Genomic DNA, 14,914 nt, shown 5'->3' with positions numbered 1-14,914 from the left:
TATTGTTTTATTAGGTTCAAGATGAACATTTCAAGATATAATGAAGAACATAATTAGTTTTATTGCAATAAGAAAACCCAAGCACATTCTATAACTTAGCAAGGAAGAGATGTATAATACCCATCTCAACAACAGAACACGTGACATTAAGTTACCTTTTTATATATAATTTAAACCCCTATCATAAAATCACAAATTACCATGAATGGAATGTTTAAAATCTATTTTTATAAAAACAAAATATAATTTTTCTTATAGAAAAAAATACCAAAAACTAAATATATTTTTTTAGAAAATAAAAAAGGAACTAAAACTAAATACATATTAAAAAAAAAAAAAAACATAAGCAAACTAGAATTTGAATTTTGACACCCTTGTTCACTTTCAGAAACTTGTATGGTGGAATGTGATCTCTTTATCCTAATCATTAGCTTTTTCCTAAAAAATAAAAGCATACACAAGCATGAAAGAGCCATAAAGCATGGGGAAGCTTCTTTCTAATCACAAAAGCATCTAAAAAGTGGAAAAGGCGATTTTTTAATGAAGAAACATTATTCACCCAAAATATTTTTCCCAAATTGAACTAATGAGGAATTTGGGAAATCTTCATAGCCTTCACTTTCCTATATATTGGAGGCTTTTCCATTAAGAAAATGATGGGAATTCTTTTATCGTTACACTACTGAGATCTGTCTTGAGAGGGAGAGTTTTGGAGCTAGGAGTTGGGGAAGGTGTTGCTGCAACTACATCTGATTATTGTAACTTTCCAACAACTCCTTTATTAATATAGATCAGTAGTTTTTCTTTCCATATTTTTCTATTCATTCTTTAATTATTCTATTTAACTAATGAATGCATGGGATTTTGGTTTATATTTATTTATTCAATAATATTTATATGTTTTTGATAGTTTCAATTATCAAGATATTATGTTGTGAAGGTTGCTTTATTCTCTCTCTTATGTGTAGGGCTAAGCTTTGGATCTAGCTAGGAGCATTTCCTAGCTATACTAAAAACTCCAATAAGATCTACATGCGAGGACTCACATGAATTCCTTCTCTTTTCCTTAATCTATACTTTACATCTTGATCTACTAAGAATGCTGAGCCTTAGAAAAACCTTTCTCTTAATTGGTATATCCTAGGTTTCTAGGATAAACTAAGAGGGTTTTATGTTCATCTAACCATGCATTAAATCCTACAGCAAAATGATATTTAGAAAATTTAATATATTTCACTATGCAAATGAAATTAGTAAAATGAACCCACAGAAGGGGTCATAAATGGAAATAAAATTAAAACTCTAAACAAGAAGCCAAAAGTGGATCTAACCATGGATGCAAAATTGGGAGTAGAATTGAGTGTTAAGCTAGCCATCAAAACAAGATGAAAACAATGACACAAAAAGGGTTTTAAAGTAAAATTAAAAAAGGGTGCAACACTAGACACAAAGAAGGGAACAAAATCATCCATACAAGATCAAGCGAGCATGCAACAATCAACCAAACATCAAGCGAGCGAGTTCTGAAAGTCAATAAAATATTAAAAGCAAGTGAGTGTGAGTTCCAGCAAGTTCAAATGGCGAAAAGCATTCAAATGTTAAAGATTCTTAACAATTTGATCCTCTCAACAGCTGAAGACATAGTGCAAATTAGTAAATCAACTCTTGTTGATATTTCAATGAATCTACAACAAGCACATGAAACAATTGAGTTCCTTCAACTAGAGTCGCAACTTCAAAGAGATGAGTTGCAACAGAAGAGTGATGTTTCCAATTCTTTCATCCGTACATATGAAGATACCAATGTTGATTCCAAGTCACTGATCCAACCAACTTCGAGTGTCGAAGTGGTCCCTAATCTAGTTCAAATTTCTTCCAAACCAATCATCAAGCCATGGGAAGAACTCCAATGTAACAAAAATCAACAAGGATTAGGATATGACAAAGATGAAAACAGATTGCATATCCCAAATTATTCTAAGTCGATCAAGCTCATCAATGCAGGATTTCTTGATCTAATACCATCAATAAGCCATGAGAAAGTTGCAAACAAATAGACATGTGCACAAACTAAAGTTGCAATCAAACCAAACTGCCTTCATTGTCAAAGAATCGGTCATCTGGAAGATCAGTGTTTTGATCTCCATCCTTGTCACCATTGTCGCAAGTCAAATCATTCATCAACACAATGCAGCAAAAAACAACAATCAAGCAGATTTAAGATTGATTATTCATGGATTGATCCCTGGGAATGGTCATCCAAGGTCAGAATATTGTATAAGTTTAACAATCGAATTCAATCACACATATTGCAGCCAACAGTAAAAATGAAGATGGTACTCTCGTGCAGTTGAATGGGGGAGTACAATAGTGAAACTCTCCTACACCTGAAAGGGGGGAGTTCAGATATCAAAATCAAAAGATTGTCTCTCCTTTCAGCTGACAAAGGGGGGAAATGTCAATGAAATTGACAATGGTTGTCAAACTGAAAGTCTCGACAACATCACGGAAGCAGTTAGTGGAAATTTTCATTAGCGAGTGAGCATCAACAAACTCACCAGTGGGTGATCGAAAACAATGTTTGCAGTGAGAAGTTTTCAAACACAACAAAAGAAACAGTGAGTTGTTTTTCAACATCATCAGCCAGTGGGAGTTCATCAAATTTTTTCAGTGGAAATAGGATGTTGATTTCAAGCAAAGGATAGATGGATCCTTTTGCAACTTGACACATGATGGAGTTTTCAAGCATAATTTCAGAGATGACTCAGACTTTCAGTTGATTCATGGTCTCTTCATATTGCAGTTTCTTCAGCATCCACCTTTGGCGGTTTTTCAGGCAAATGTTTTTTGAGGATCAACTTGAGAACATGGAAGAGGGTTCCTTGTTCTTATTTTATATTTATCATTGAGGGGGGGAATGTTAGCCTCATTCTCATAATAAAACAATTATAAATCCAAAAATCATAATTAAATAAATCAAATCTTGAGAATTAGGAGTTAGTTCCTCAAACTAGGGAGTTTAGTTAGGATGAGAGATTCTCTCCAACTAGTTCTCCTAGATTAGTGTTTTGTTGTGAAAATATCTCAACCAAGTTTGTTCAAGATAGATGCACTATATTGAGAAAACTTCCTCATGTATTTATATGTATCATAAACATTATTTTAATAATAAAAAATTCATGGGAATGAGAGACTACAGGAAATTCTCTCATGCCTTTTCCGCCATGTCTGGTTTTTCTGTATTTCTAATATTTATTGTATCAATGTTTTATTATGAGAGTGAGACCAAAAAAGGGTTTTAAAGTAAAATTAAAAAGGGTGCAACACTATACACAAAGAAGGGAACAAAATAGGGTATATGAAAGGATACCAAATTCGTCGCAAACAAAGACGCAAAAATGGACACCAAAATGAGGATGCAAAGAATGGTGTAAAATTAGGATGAAAAATTTGGTGCAAAAAGGATGTAAGAAAAGACACAAAACAAAATGAAAAATGGGACTAAATAAGGGTGAAACCAAGAATTTAAAAAATGATGCATAACTACATGAAAATTCAAACTAAAATCTAGGTGAAAAATGAGATGCAAATGTGGACACAAAATGTGGCAGAAAAAATGACGCAAATTTGGATGCCAAAAAGGATGCAGAATTAGATACCAAAAAGGATGCAAATTTGGACATAAAAAATTGTGCAAAATTGGACACAAAGAAGAAAAAATGTTGCAAAAATGGACATAAAAATGGCACAAATTTGGATGTAAATTGATATGGAACATTGGATGTAAAATGAGGTGCAAAAAATCATTCAAAACTTGGTGCAAAAACAAATGGAAAAGTAGACGAAAAAATTGGCTCAAAATTGAATGTAAAAATAGACACAAAATGGGATGCAAAGGTGGATTCAACACATGTTTCAACATAGGATGCAAATTTATATGCTCAAAAGGATGCAAAATTGGATTCAAGAAATGGTGTTAAAAATGATGCTAAATTGGATGCAACAAATGATGGAAAATTAGATGCAAAATATGGTGCAAAATATGGTGCAAAAAAGGGAGATAAATAAAACACGAAAGTGGATGCAAAAAATGGTGCAACAATGCATGCAAAATTTGGCACTAAATCAAATTCAACAAATGGTGCAAAATTGGATGGAAAAAATGGTGTAAAAAAAGGCAAAAAAAACTGGTGCAAAAATAGATGTAAAAATAAGTAGAAAATTAGAGGCAAAAAATTGCATAAGACCAGATGCAAAAATTGGCACAAACTGGATGTAAAAAAAGGCACTAAATCAGATGCCTGTAAAACTCGATGCAAATTATGACACAAAACTAGAAGCAAAGAATGCCACAAAAGAGGAAGCAAAAAATGATGCAAAAATTGATGCAAAAAATGGCACAAAACTAGAAGAAAAACCTGTTGTAAAACCAAATGAAAATCTTGGTGCAAAAATGATGCAAAAAATGATGCAAAATTTGGCGTAAAAAAAGATGCAAAATTTGGTGCAAAAATGAAACTTAAAAAATTGTAAAATAGAGCCAGATTTAGCATCGGAGTGCTCATCCCAAGGGAGAAAAAAATGCACTAAAATCTGGTGCTAAATCTAGTGTAAATTGCCTGTTTTGTTGTAGTGATATAAGATATATGTGCACAACCTCTATCATCTCATGTTGGTAGAGGCAATAAAATTGATTTCAATTATTGAGAATTAAATCAGTCATATAATCCAATCTAGCACAAAATTAACACCCATGACATCCCTCAACATCATGGATTGGTCAAATTTGTAGGTATGGATACTCCCATATTATGTTATTTCATGACCCTTCACAAATTAAAAAATTGATAGCTTCTGCAAGCTGTAATCTTAGCAGCCAATCAAATTTGAAATGAATTAATACAATCAAACAGAATATGCGGCCCACATTCTGCCCAAATATGATTTGCAGGCTCTGGATTCATAGCCCAAAGAAATTTGCAGGTCCAAAGGAGGTTTTTTGAAAATTCTTTGACTGACTTTGTAAGAGTGTCGATATTCATTTGTTATTGTATTAAAAATGTCTAATTCGAACATGTGAATCCTCACTTTGGGGGTCATCATATCTCTTACATATGAAAATGGCAACTCATCCTGAGGATTGAAGATTTATAATTCATTGAATAACAACCAATAAAATAGCTTCGTTGGAAGGGTGTGCTTCCTCAATATCAGTGCAGTATCAGGCACATCTGTAACACCAACAACAACACACAAAATCAAAAAATCAGTTAAAGAGAGAACCAACCTCAAAACAAATCTCAGATTCTATCACACTGAAACTTCACCATAATTGAGCAAAGCTGAGTTCTCATACCACTTCTATAGGGAAGCATTTCAGAGCTCCAAAGTTGCAAGCCATCAGCACAGTAACTATCTAGTTGATATCTCACACCTTCTTTGCTCCACTTTCTCCATCTGACTGTAAAAATGGCTTCCTCCATGGTATGAGTATTATAAGGATTCTTTGAGAAAGAAATATCAATGTTGTGAGTTATAAGGAGATTTTCCAAAATTAACAAAGGATCAACAACAAGTTGTAGCTTAGCATCCATCCAAATTCTATAAACATAGTTTGGGAAAAGCCTATTGGGAAGATCCTTGTGTATGAGGCCATTCATTACAAATTCCTTGTATGACAACTCCCTGACCAAAACAATGTGCCAAATTCCAATTCTATGAGACCCATTGGGCTTGATCTGGTATTTGGAAAGAACTGTGAGAGTTGCATTGTCATAAACATGAAGAAACAAACATTTTCTGTTGTGATTTTCCTAACATTCTTGGGTTGCTTAATCTTGTCATAGGCTCCAAATATAGATGAAATTACCACAACCCCCTTGCACTGTTCCATGGCCTTCCTGTCTTCTTCAGACAAAAGGAACCCTAGGGTACATTAATTGGCAAAAGCACAAGGCAAATCAATCCCTTTAGAATAATTGAAATACATTTTTCTTTCCTTCACATCCATATTTCCACCAGAGGTCATTGGACCTGCTGCTGAATTCGGTTTTTTAGGTCCTTTTATGTACTGTAGCCGAGATTTATCAATTAACTCTTCTTTCTGAATTTGATGAACAATAGTTGATACTACCATTAACAACGAAACATAGTTTTAGCCTAATTACATTTACAAACATGCATGCCATAAGGTAATGTTTCTTGATAGATCTCTCAAATTGTTAAATATGAAGATCTATGATTACCTGAAAAATGAGAATATAAGTGGCAAGACTGATTCACCATGGTTGTAGCTTTCTCGAGCAAATACTTCTCCATTCCATAATCTGAAGGATATTCGAGGAACTGCATTGCAGAAGACAATAGAAATTGTATATCAATAACCATCGTGATCGAACCTTTAAGGATTCATATAAGCACAAGTTCCCATGAAGGAATTACACTTGGCCAAAGTGTGAGACAACACAGTTTTGACACCAAAATTGGCAATCTTGACTTCTCTTATTGATCAATAAATTGGAGCGCTTTATATCACGGTGAACAATTTTGTTCTGGTGTAGGTAATGTAATCCCTTGAGCACCTGCCTCGCAACCTCAACCAAATAGTGTTATGGTATTTTCTTGTGGGTTTGAAGAACTCGCGCAAGGGTTCCACCATCTATGTAGTCCAACACAAAAGAGATGTCTCCTCCTCGATCAAATATGCCATAACACTGCACGATGTGTGGAGAATTCCCTCGAATATGCCATAATATTGCAAGATGTGTGGATAATTCGCTCTTCATCAAGCTTGTTCTTTTCCTGAATGATTTTGAGGGCATAAATTTTCCAAGTCTTGGCATGCTTAACCTCGTAGACCTTGCCACTTCTCCCACACGCTAAAGTTGAAAACTTCTGGAGATAATCGAGTGTAACTTCCTCAAGAGGAATACAGGGAAACTTGCAGGCAAAATTCATGTTAGGGGGCTTGTGCAATGGAAGAAGCAATGGCATTGGCTTAGAAAATGCATCTTCCCAAGCTGGGATTGGCAGCTTCAAACCCACCCTCATTTTTCTCTCCCTTGAACTCATCTTCCCACTGAAAAAATCTTTCCTTTGCCTCTATATACCATCTTTCTCTCCACTACACTATTTCAGACAAGAACCGATACAAATTTCAGCAATCTCCTCACAACAAGAAAAGCCCTGATACTAAACCCTTCCAAAAGTTAAAAAAAACCCCTACCTACTCTCTTCCATCGATATTCCAACTCCCCAACTATTCTGAAACCCCATTTATCAATACCAATTCATGGACAATTTCTTCACAACAAAACTCAATTGTACATAACCCACAAACCAAGTTGAGTTACCATTCGACGAACACAACTATATTTCTTAATACTCTAATTATCTACAGTCCACACCAGCAAAATCGCAGTTACAATTTTCTCATAGAAAACTATATCGTCCACGCCTAATTGGATGAATCAAAGAAAGCCACATTCACGAATGTCCTCATAGATGAAATCACACATAGAAAACAAAGAAAAATAAAAACTTGCCTTTAACCACTTGAGAGTATAAAATCCTCCAATCTATGCCGAAAATGCCTACTGAGGAGCAAACCACCATATCAATAGTCAACGAATAATATACAAGTGGAGCTAAAGGTGCGAGAGATTGGGGTGTGGAGATTCATTCCTTGTGCAGTAAATTTCACTGAGTTTGATACCACTAGTTGGGAAATCTAACTCCGTGTTGAGAAAGTTGCAGAAATGGAGCAGTTATGTCTTAAGCATTGTAGAAATGAAGAAATTGGATAGGTACCTAATCCACCCCAACCTAACCTTGTTGTACCTCAGCTATGAGATCGGGGGTGAAGTAACCTCAGCTATGAGATTAGGGGCGAAGCTGAGATCTTGGGGTCAAAGTAACCTTAGCTATGAGATCAGGGGTGAAGTAATGGTAAGTAAAACAGAGAAATTGTAACATGTAGGTGGTTACCTCATTACCCTAACCATCAAGGGAATCATCCGATGACGCAGAGTTTTTTAATCGTCTAACAAGTGATCAGAGGGCGCAGGAGGGTACATATGGCAGTGGAGAGAGTTCTTTTCAGAGAGGAACACCTTACGATGTAATTACTTATCTTTGAGTATTGGAAAATTTTACTTTATTTAACATTAAAATATTTTTATTCTTTCTTTCTATAAATACATAAATAAGAATTTTACATCTTCTTCTTATTTGAAAGTAAAACCATCCAAGATCCATCTTAAGTTCAGATATATGAAGTCATAGGGATCAAATTTATAAAGTTGCAAACCCTCTATAGAGTCTTGAAATATCATAACATCATCATGAGCATTATTTTAATTAGTTTAAAATATAATATAATTTATAGTTTCTATTTCATGTCTCAAATATATTTAAGTAATCGTGTTTTGTTTGCTAGATAACATTTTTATAAATTAATATAAATTATAATATATTAATAGTGATTTTTGTTGAAAATTTTGAAAAATAATAATAAATATTTATTTTTTATTTTTTAAATTATTAATTTTAATGGTTGGAATTTAAACTTGTCAATTAATAAAAAGTAATTTTTATCTTAAATTTCATTTCTGGTAGTCTAACTAATAGACAAAATGTCTTTTTTGGCCCAAATATAATTTCAAGAAACATTGTAATTTCTTGATATTTAAAAAACACTTTTTAATGCATAACTAGATTATGCACCCTGAAAACCACCATAAATTAGACAACACAAGTATAAGATTTTTAAAAATTTGTATTGGATTTTGAATAAAATGGGAAAAGAATTGCTCTAAAAAGAATAATTTCATCTATTAATTAGACTACCTAAACTAAAATCATAATTTTGATATAAAAAAAAAAAAAATCATAACCTTTAATTATTACTCCATTTATAAATTATAGTTTTTAATTCTTGATTTATTTATTTATAATTTTTTAGTTTCACTAATAAATTGAGATGCACATTAGAATATATATTATTTATTATAATTATTGTAAAAGTGTTTAAATAGTATCTCATGTACATTAAATATATTGAATTATTAATATATATAATTTCCTTCAAAATCATGGAATTTCGTCAATATTTTGATAAATTCCCGTAGGATTTTTGTAAATCCAGGTTATAGCTCTCAAACATCAAGATTTTACCATGATTCTGGCCACTGCCACTTTTGATCATCCCAGAAATTCCTCCGCCTCCATAGACTTCTCCATTAAGAACATCCATAATTTATATACTAAATTTATTACTATATTAAATTATAATAATCACTACCTTATTTTAATATCAATTATCTTTTTATTAAAGTTAAATGATTTTAATTTTATCTCATTTATTAATTTATGTTTTTTAGATTTTTAATATGTCTAGGTTAGATCATTCTACTTTTTAAATTTTATTTACATTTTGTATTTATATATGTTTTAACTTCAACATATCAAACTCACATTTTTTTAATTTTAATTTTTTTATATTTTTTTCTTAATTTAAATTTTTTTCTAAGTTAATATAAAAAATAGATATCTAACTATTTTATTTATGACTAGAAATGAGACAAATAATTTCCCCACTTTTCCTACATACTAGTTATAATATCAACAATAAATCAAGGAAGAACAACTAGAATAAGATTATTGATGTTTTAAAATTCGAACCAAATTTATACATTCATTTTTTTGGGCTATAATCTACATTGTTTTATTTATTTATAAACTATTTTATTTTTATATTAAAAAACACATATGTCAACTCACAAAAATAATTAAACATATCCCTGATACTAGGTTATCATACACATGTCCCAGTAATTATAAAATTTTGAGAAATTTTAAGTAAATCTAAAGTTCCTATTTATTTAGATTTTGAAATAAAATCATTGAAGTTCAATTATATTCAAAACAATTCGAATAAACTTTCGGAAGACAATTAATTTGGATACTACAAGTTAATTTGCAAAGTTTATATATACAGTGATTTTACATATTTTGTAATTTTAAAATTAAATTAACCAATTTTTTTTAGCGTGTTACGTAAAAGAAAAACATTTAAGCTTGGTTTTTTTTTGAGATTATGAAAATAATATTAGAATGTTTTGGAACATTGTGAGGAATATTTTTTTCTAAGAACTGAAATATTTGAGTTAATGAAAATTTGAGTTGAGGTGCAAAAGTTACATGATGGGGGTTATTTCCAATAATTAGTTTACAATTCTATATTTTTTTTAGGAATGCTTACTAAGTAAAAAGTTTTCTTTTATTTAAGATCAAAGGTAATAGTTTTATAGGCATATATATGCTAAAAAAACATGTAAAATTATATTTCATTCACAAACTAATCTTCTTAATATATAAAGGGGGATTACATTTTCAAGCCCGAATTCCCTCATCAGAGGGGACATAGTTACATTAAGATTAGGAAAATTTTGTCCCCTATTGTTTTTGACATTTTTTTGAGGAAGACGGTTTTGATCACTGTGCTTTTAGACTACAAGGAAGCTCTTCTAATTGTGTGCAAATAGATAGTAATCAAAATGTCATTTAAGATTTGCTAGATAAAAAATAGGTATAGTAAAAATATCAAACATAGTAAAATCTTGGTTCAGTTCAACCATTAAACTTACCAAATCAAGGATAGGAAGAGATGTCAATGAAATTCATTCTCGAGCTACCAAAATTTTAATGTAAGGATACATTTTTTGTGGCGATTGATAAGATCATAAAATATGAACATTTTTGTAGTATTCAAAAAATATATAGAAATTCAAATTGAAAAAAAGTTCATGAAGGAATCCATAGGATTCATGGTATTCCTAAAGTGATAGAAAGTGAAAGAGATCCAAACTTTATCAAAGAATTTGTGAAACAATGTTTGAAGATGAGTGGAACGACATTACCCATGAGTTTAGAATATCACACTTAAAGACATGATCAAACGTAGATAGTTAACAAATGTTTGGATGAAGTGTATTCCTATAATAGAATGGTGGTATAATAGTACATATCAAACATGGGATAAAAAGTCACCATTGAAGGCTCTTATGGATATGTAGCTCCTAGTATCTCATACTCCTTGGAAAAAGTATAGGAAGCCAAGTCACATATGTAAATCACTAAAGAAATTTTAACAATTTGTATAGAAGACCTTCAAATGGCATGAAAGAAAATGAAGTAGAAAGTAAATAAAAATTTAAGTGAGATATTATTTATTGATGGTGACTGGGTAATTTTGGTACTACAACCTTATAAGAAATCTACACTAGAGAAAATGAATACTAAAATATTAGCTCCAAAATTTTATGGACCTTGCAATATTATTCACATAATTTGACAATTAGTATATCTGTTAGATTTTCCCTCTTCTTGAGTTCATAAGGTTATTCATGTATCATGCCTAAAAAAGATTTTGAAAAACACTATGACAATACAAATAGAACTTCTAGAATTAAATTAATAAGGGAAGTTGATTATTTATTCACAAAAGGTTATAGATCAAAATTGTCTATATTTTTGGATTAAAATCAATATAAAATACCTTATAAAGTGGAACAATATGCCTCTAGACAAAGCCACATTAGAAAATGAGATTTTTGTGAAGGAACATCCATAATTACAATATCTGAGGAAAATATTTTTTGAAAGATAGAGGCTATGTTAAGGGCCTATAAGAATTCATTATAAGTTTATTTTTTATATTAGTATGAGAATTAGAAAATTTTATTTTACTCTTTCATTATAATTATACCTTTTGTCACCTATATATATACCATGGAGTCTTATTCTTAGGATGAGAAAATCTTGTCTTCTACATTGCATTAATCTCCATCAAAGTGGATATTATTAATTGAATTTATCATTTTCAAGGCTCTTTGATGAGAGAATGTGAAAGAGAGAACAAGTTAGTGAGTGTGAGAGGGGTGGGGAGAAAGGGATAGGGAGGTATGGAGAAATAAATAAAGGGATGAAGGTAGTGATCCGGATTTAAATAGGAACGCAATAGATTACAGAGCTAACCATAAATACAGAGATGAAATAACCATAAACACAGAGATGCAGCGTAAATAATGCTTCATTTCATTAATGGAAAATACTGAAATCTGCTTACAACCAGAAATGGAAATAAACCAGCCAGGGCAATGGTAGCTTATCTCTGAGAAGAGATGTGGCGGCTACATGCCTAGGAACTGTTCTAAAAACTGTGTTACAATGAGGCTCGAAGGCCTATTTATTGTTGAGAAACAATGGAACACCCTTCACATTCCAAAACCTAACCCTAGAAGATGAAACACCAAATTGTGGGCCCCGTTTGGGTAAATTGGTACATCAATTTCCCGGGGTCGTAACTTTGGCATACGATCTCCGTTTGACGCGTACGATAGCTCGTTAGAAAGATCTATCTGAGTACTACCACTTTGGGAGGCAACATCGGTCCATGGACCCATGTTGTCCCAGATTCCCAAAAAAACGTTGTTTAGGGCCTCAAAACGGCTCCGGAAGTTCAGGACCCGAAAAACTGCTAAAAATAGTAAATTGTGCTGCAATTTAGGAAACTGAAAAGACTGAAAGAGACAATTGTGGGGGTCCAAATGGGATAGGTGGGTGGCAACCAACATCCACCTGGATCATTCCTCCCCCCTTAGGAAGCAATGGTCCCCATTGCGTTGAGTTCCTCCATCTGCTTAACTTGTCTTGTAATCTCTGATGTGTCCAGTAATGGTGGGAAGCATGGTCGACGATGGTCCACATTGAACATTTGGTGCAGGCGAAGGAATGGAGGAATGACGTGCTCCAAAGCATTGTTCCCCATAGCCTTGGTACTGTTGTAAGGACCATGTTGGAGTGGTCTGAGCTTCTGATGGGTTCTGGTAAGGCGTTCTTTTTGTCGATGCAACCAGACTTTGTTGCCCACCTGAAACTTGTGTGGTACCCCTGTGGGTGAGGAGAAGTCGTTCCTTTGTTTTTTCATGACCGTATCCCTTTGTTGTTGCTGCTGCATGGAGGAACCCTTTGCAGGGGTCATGGATGTAGCAACGATCTTCCCCTTACTTTGGGAGTGAACCAGACAGATGAATTTCCTAGTCTGTGATATGAGCTTGCTGCCTTTCTTGGTAGTGATCAAGGATGTGGCAGTAGGTGGGGCTACCTCCGGTATCCTGTATAATGAATTATTCAAAAATAATAATAACAGCACGAGGCATTGACTCATACACAGCATGTCGCCTCCACAAGTATGGTTGGCCTAATAATACATCACAAACATCCAGAGGTGTAACATCACACAATACCTCGTCTGTGAAGGGCTTGATGCTGTAGGGAAGGCGGCACTGCTGGCGAACTTTGAGATCTCGTCCTTCATGAAGCCACCCGATACTGTACGGCTGTGGGTGTGGTGTAGTCGGTAGGCCCAACCGCTTCACGACCTCTGCTAAAACGATGTCCTTTTGGCTGCCACTGTCGACAATAAATTGTAGCGGCGAACCCTTCACCCACATCTGTGAGTGGAAAAGACGCTCCCCTTCCTCTGGATTTTCGGGCTCATCTTTCTGGATCTTGGCGGTGGCAACAGTGGCGTTGGGATCCGCATCAATGATCTGCTTCCCTTTGCCATTCCCCTTGTCGGGTTCTGGCTCAGGATCGGAACATGCATCTGATTCAGAAGCCTTCAACTCAGCCACCAGCGACTGCTTGGTCTGACACTCACTTGTGTTATGAGTGGGACTCTTGTGGAACTCACACCACTTTCCTGTGTCCTTCTTCGACTTCGTGGTGTTGTTCTTTTCTTGCGGCTTCGACGGGTTGTCTTGGGTCACCCCGCCTTGGCTTTGTCCTTTGGGCTTCGGATTTGCAAATCCAAAGTCTCACTTCTTCTGTTTGAACTTTTGCTCGTTTTTTACAGCGTATTGGTATGTTTTGCCGAGTGAGGAGATGTTCAAGAACCCCATCTCTTCCTAGATGTATCTGTGTAGGCAGCCACGGTATTTGAGTACCAGATGCAGCTCAGAATCTTTGATACCCAACTGTGTGCGAAGGGTATGAAAAATGTTTGTGAACTCTGGCACATCTTGGTCTCGTCCCTGCTGCAGTGTGGTCCATTTGATGTATTTGTCCTCATAGCTTCTGACAGGGTAGTACTGCTCCTTGATGGCATCCCGGAAGTCATTCCAAGTGGGTGCGGCTGAAAATAGTGAGCCTGTACTTTCATCCTTCTGCTCGCAGTAGGTTTCCCACCAGTCCTTGACGTGGGGGGCTGCTTTGAGAAGAGCGAAAGCAATCTTTTCCCGATTTGAAAATTCATGAACAGAAAAATACCCATCTAGCAGATTTAACCATTTATCTACAGCATCTGCGTCTATTTGACCCTCGAATATGGGGATTTCAAAATTAACTTGTACCTTGAAAGGTGTGGCATTTCCAGAGTCGCTGTTGGAAGTCGATGCGTCGCCTCTAGGTAGCCGCTGAAGAATCTACGCAAAGTTATCCATCATCGCGTTCCTTTGCCGCTCGAGCGCTTCTTCGAGCAAGATTTTGATAGGATCTCCTGCCCCCTCGTCTTTCTTCTCATCCGCCATGGGAGGCCGCCAGGATTTGCGAGGCTGGTCTTGCAAAGGTTCGACCAGTTCAAGCCCTAACTCCTTATATCTTGACCTCGTTGGGGACATGCAAAGAAAAACAAAGAAAAAGCAAAGCGCTCTGATACCACTGATCCGGATTTAAACAAGAATGCAATAGATTACAGAGATAACCATAAATATAGAGATGAAATAACCATAAACACAGAGATGCAGCGTAAATAATGCTTCATTTCATTAATGGAAAATACTGAAATCTGCTTACAACCAGAAATGGAAATAAACCAGCTAGGGAAATGGTAGCTTATCTCTGAGAAGAGATG

At 34.4% G+C, this 14,914-nt stretch overlaps 1 pseudogene; it reads right to left on the bottom strand.

The window, feature by feature from the left end:
- The window catches only part of LOC149193506 (alkaline ceramidase TOD1-like), a 33,309-nt pseudogene extending 26,259 nt beyond the window's left edge, over positions 1–7,050 (bottom strand).
- Positions 7,051–14,914: the final 7,864 nt, after the last annotated feature.

Source organism: Pinus tabuliformis, chromosome 2_2, assembly GCF_031772625.1.
Source record: "Pinus tabuliformis cultivar Carrire ecotype Pingquan chromosome 2_2, CPIR1, whole genome shotgun sequence".
NCBI lineage: Eukaryota > Viridiplantae > Streptophyta > Pinopsida > Pinales > Pinaceae > Pinus > Pinus tabuliformis.
The sequence above is the reverse complement of the archived record's forward strand: the minus strand, read 5'-3'. Positions and strand labels throughout refer to the sequence as shown.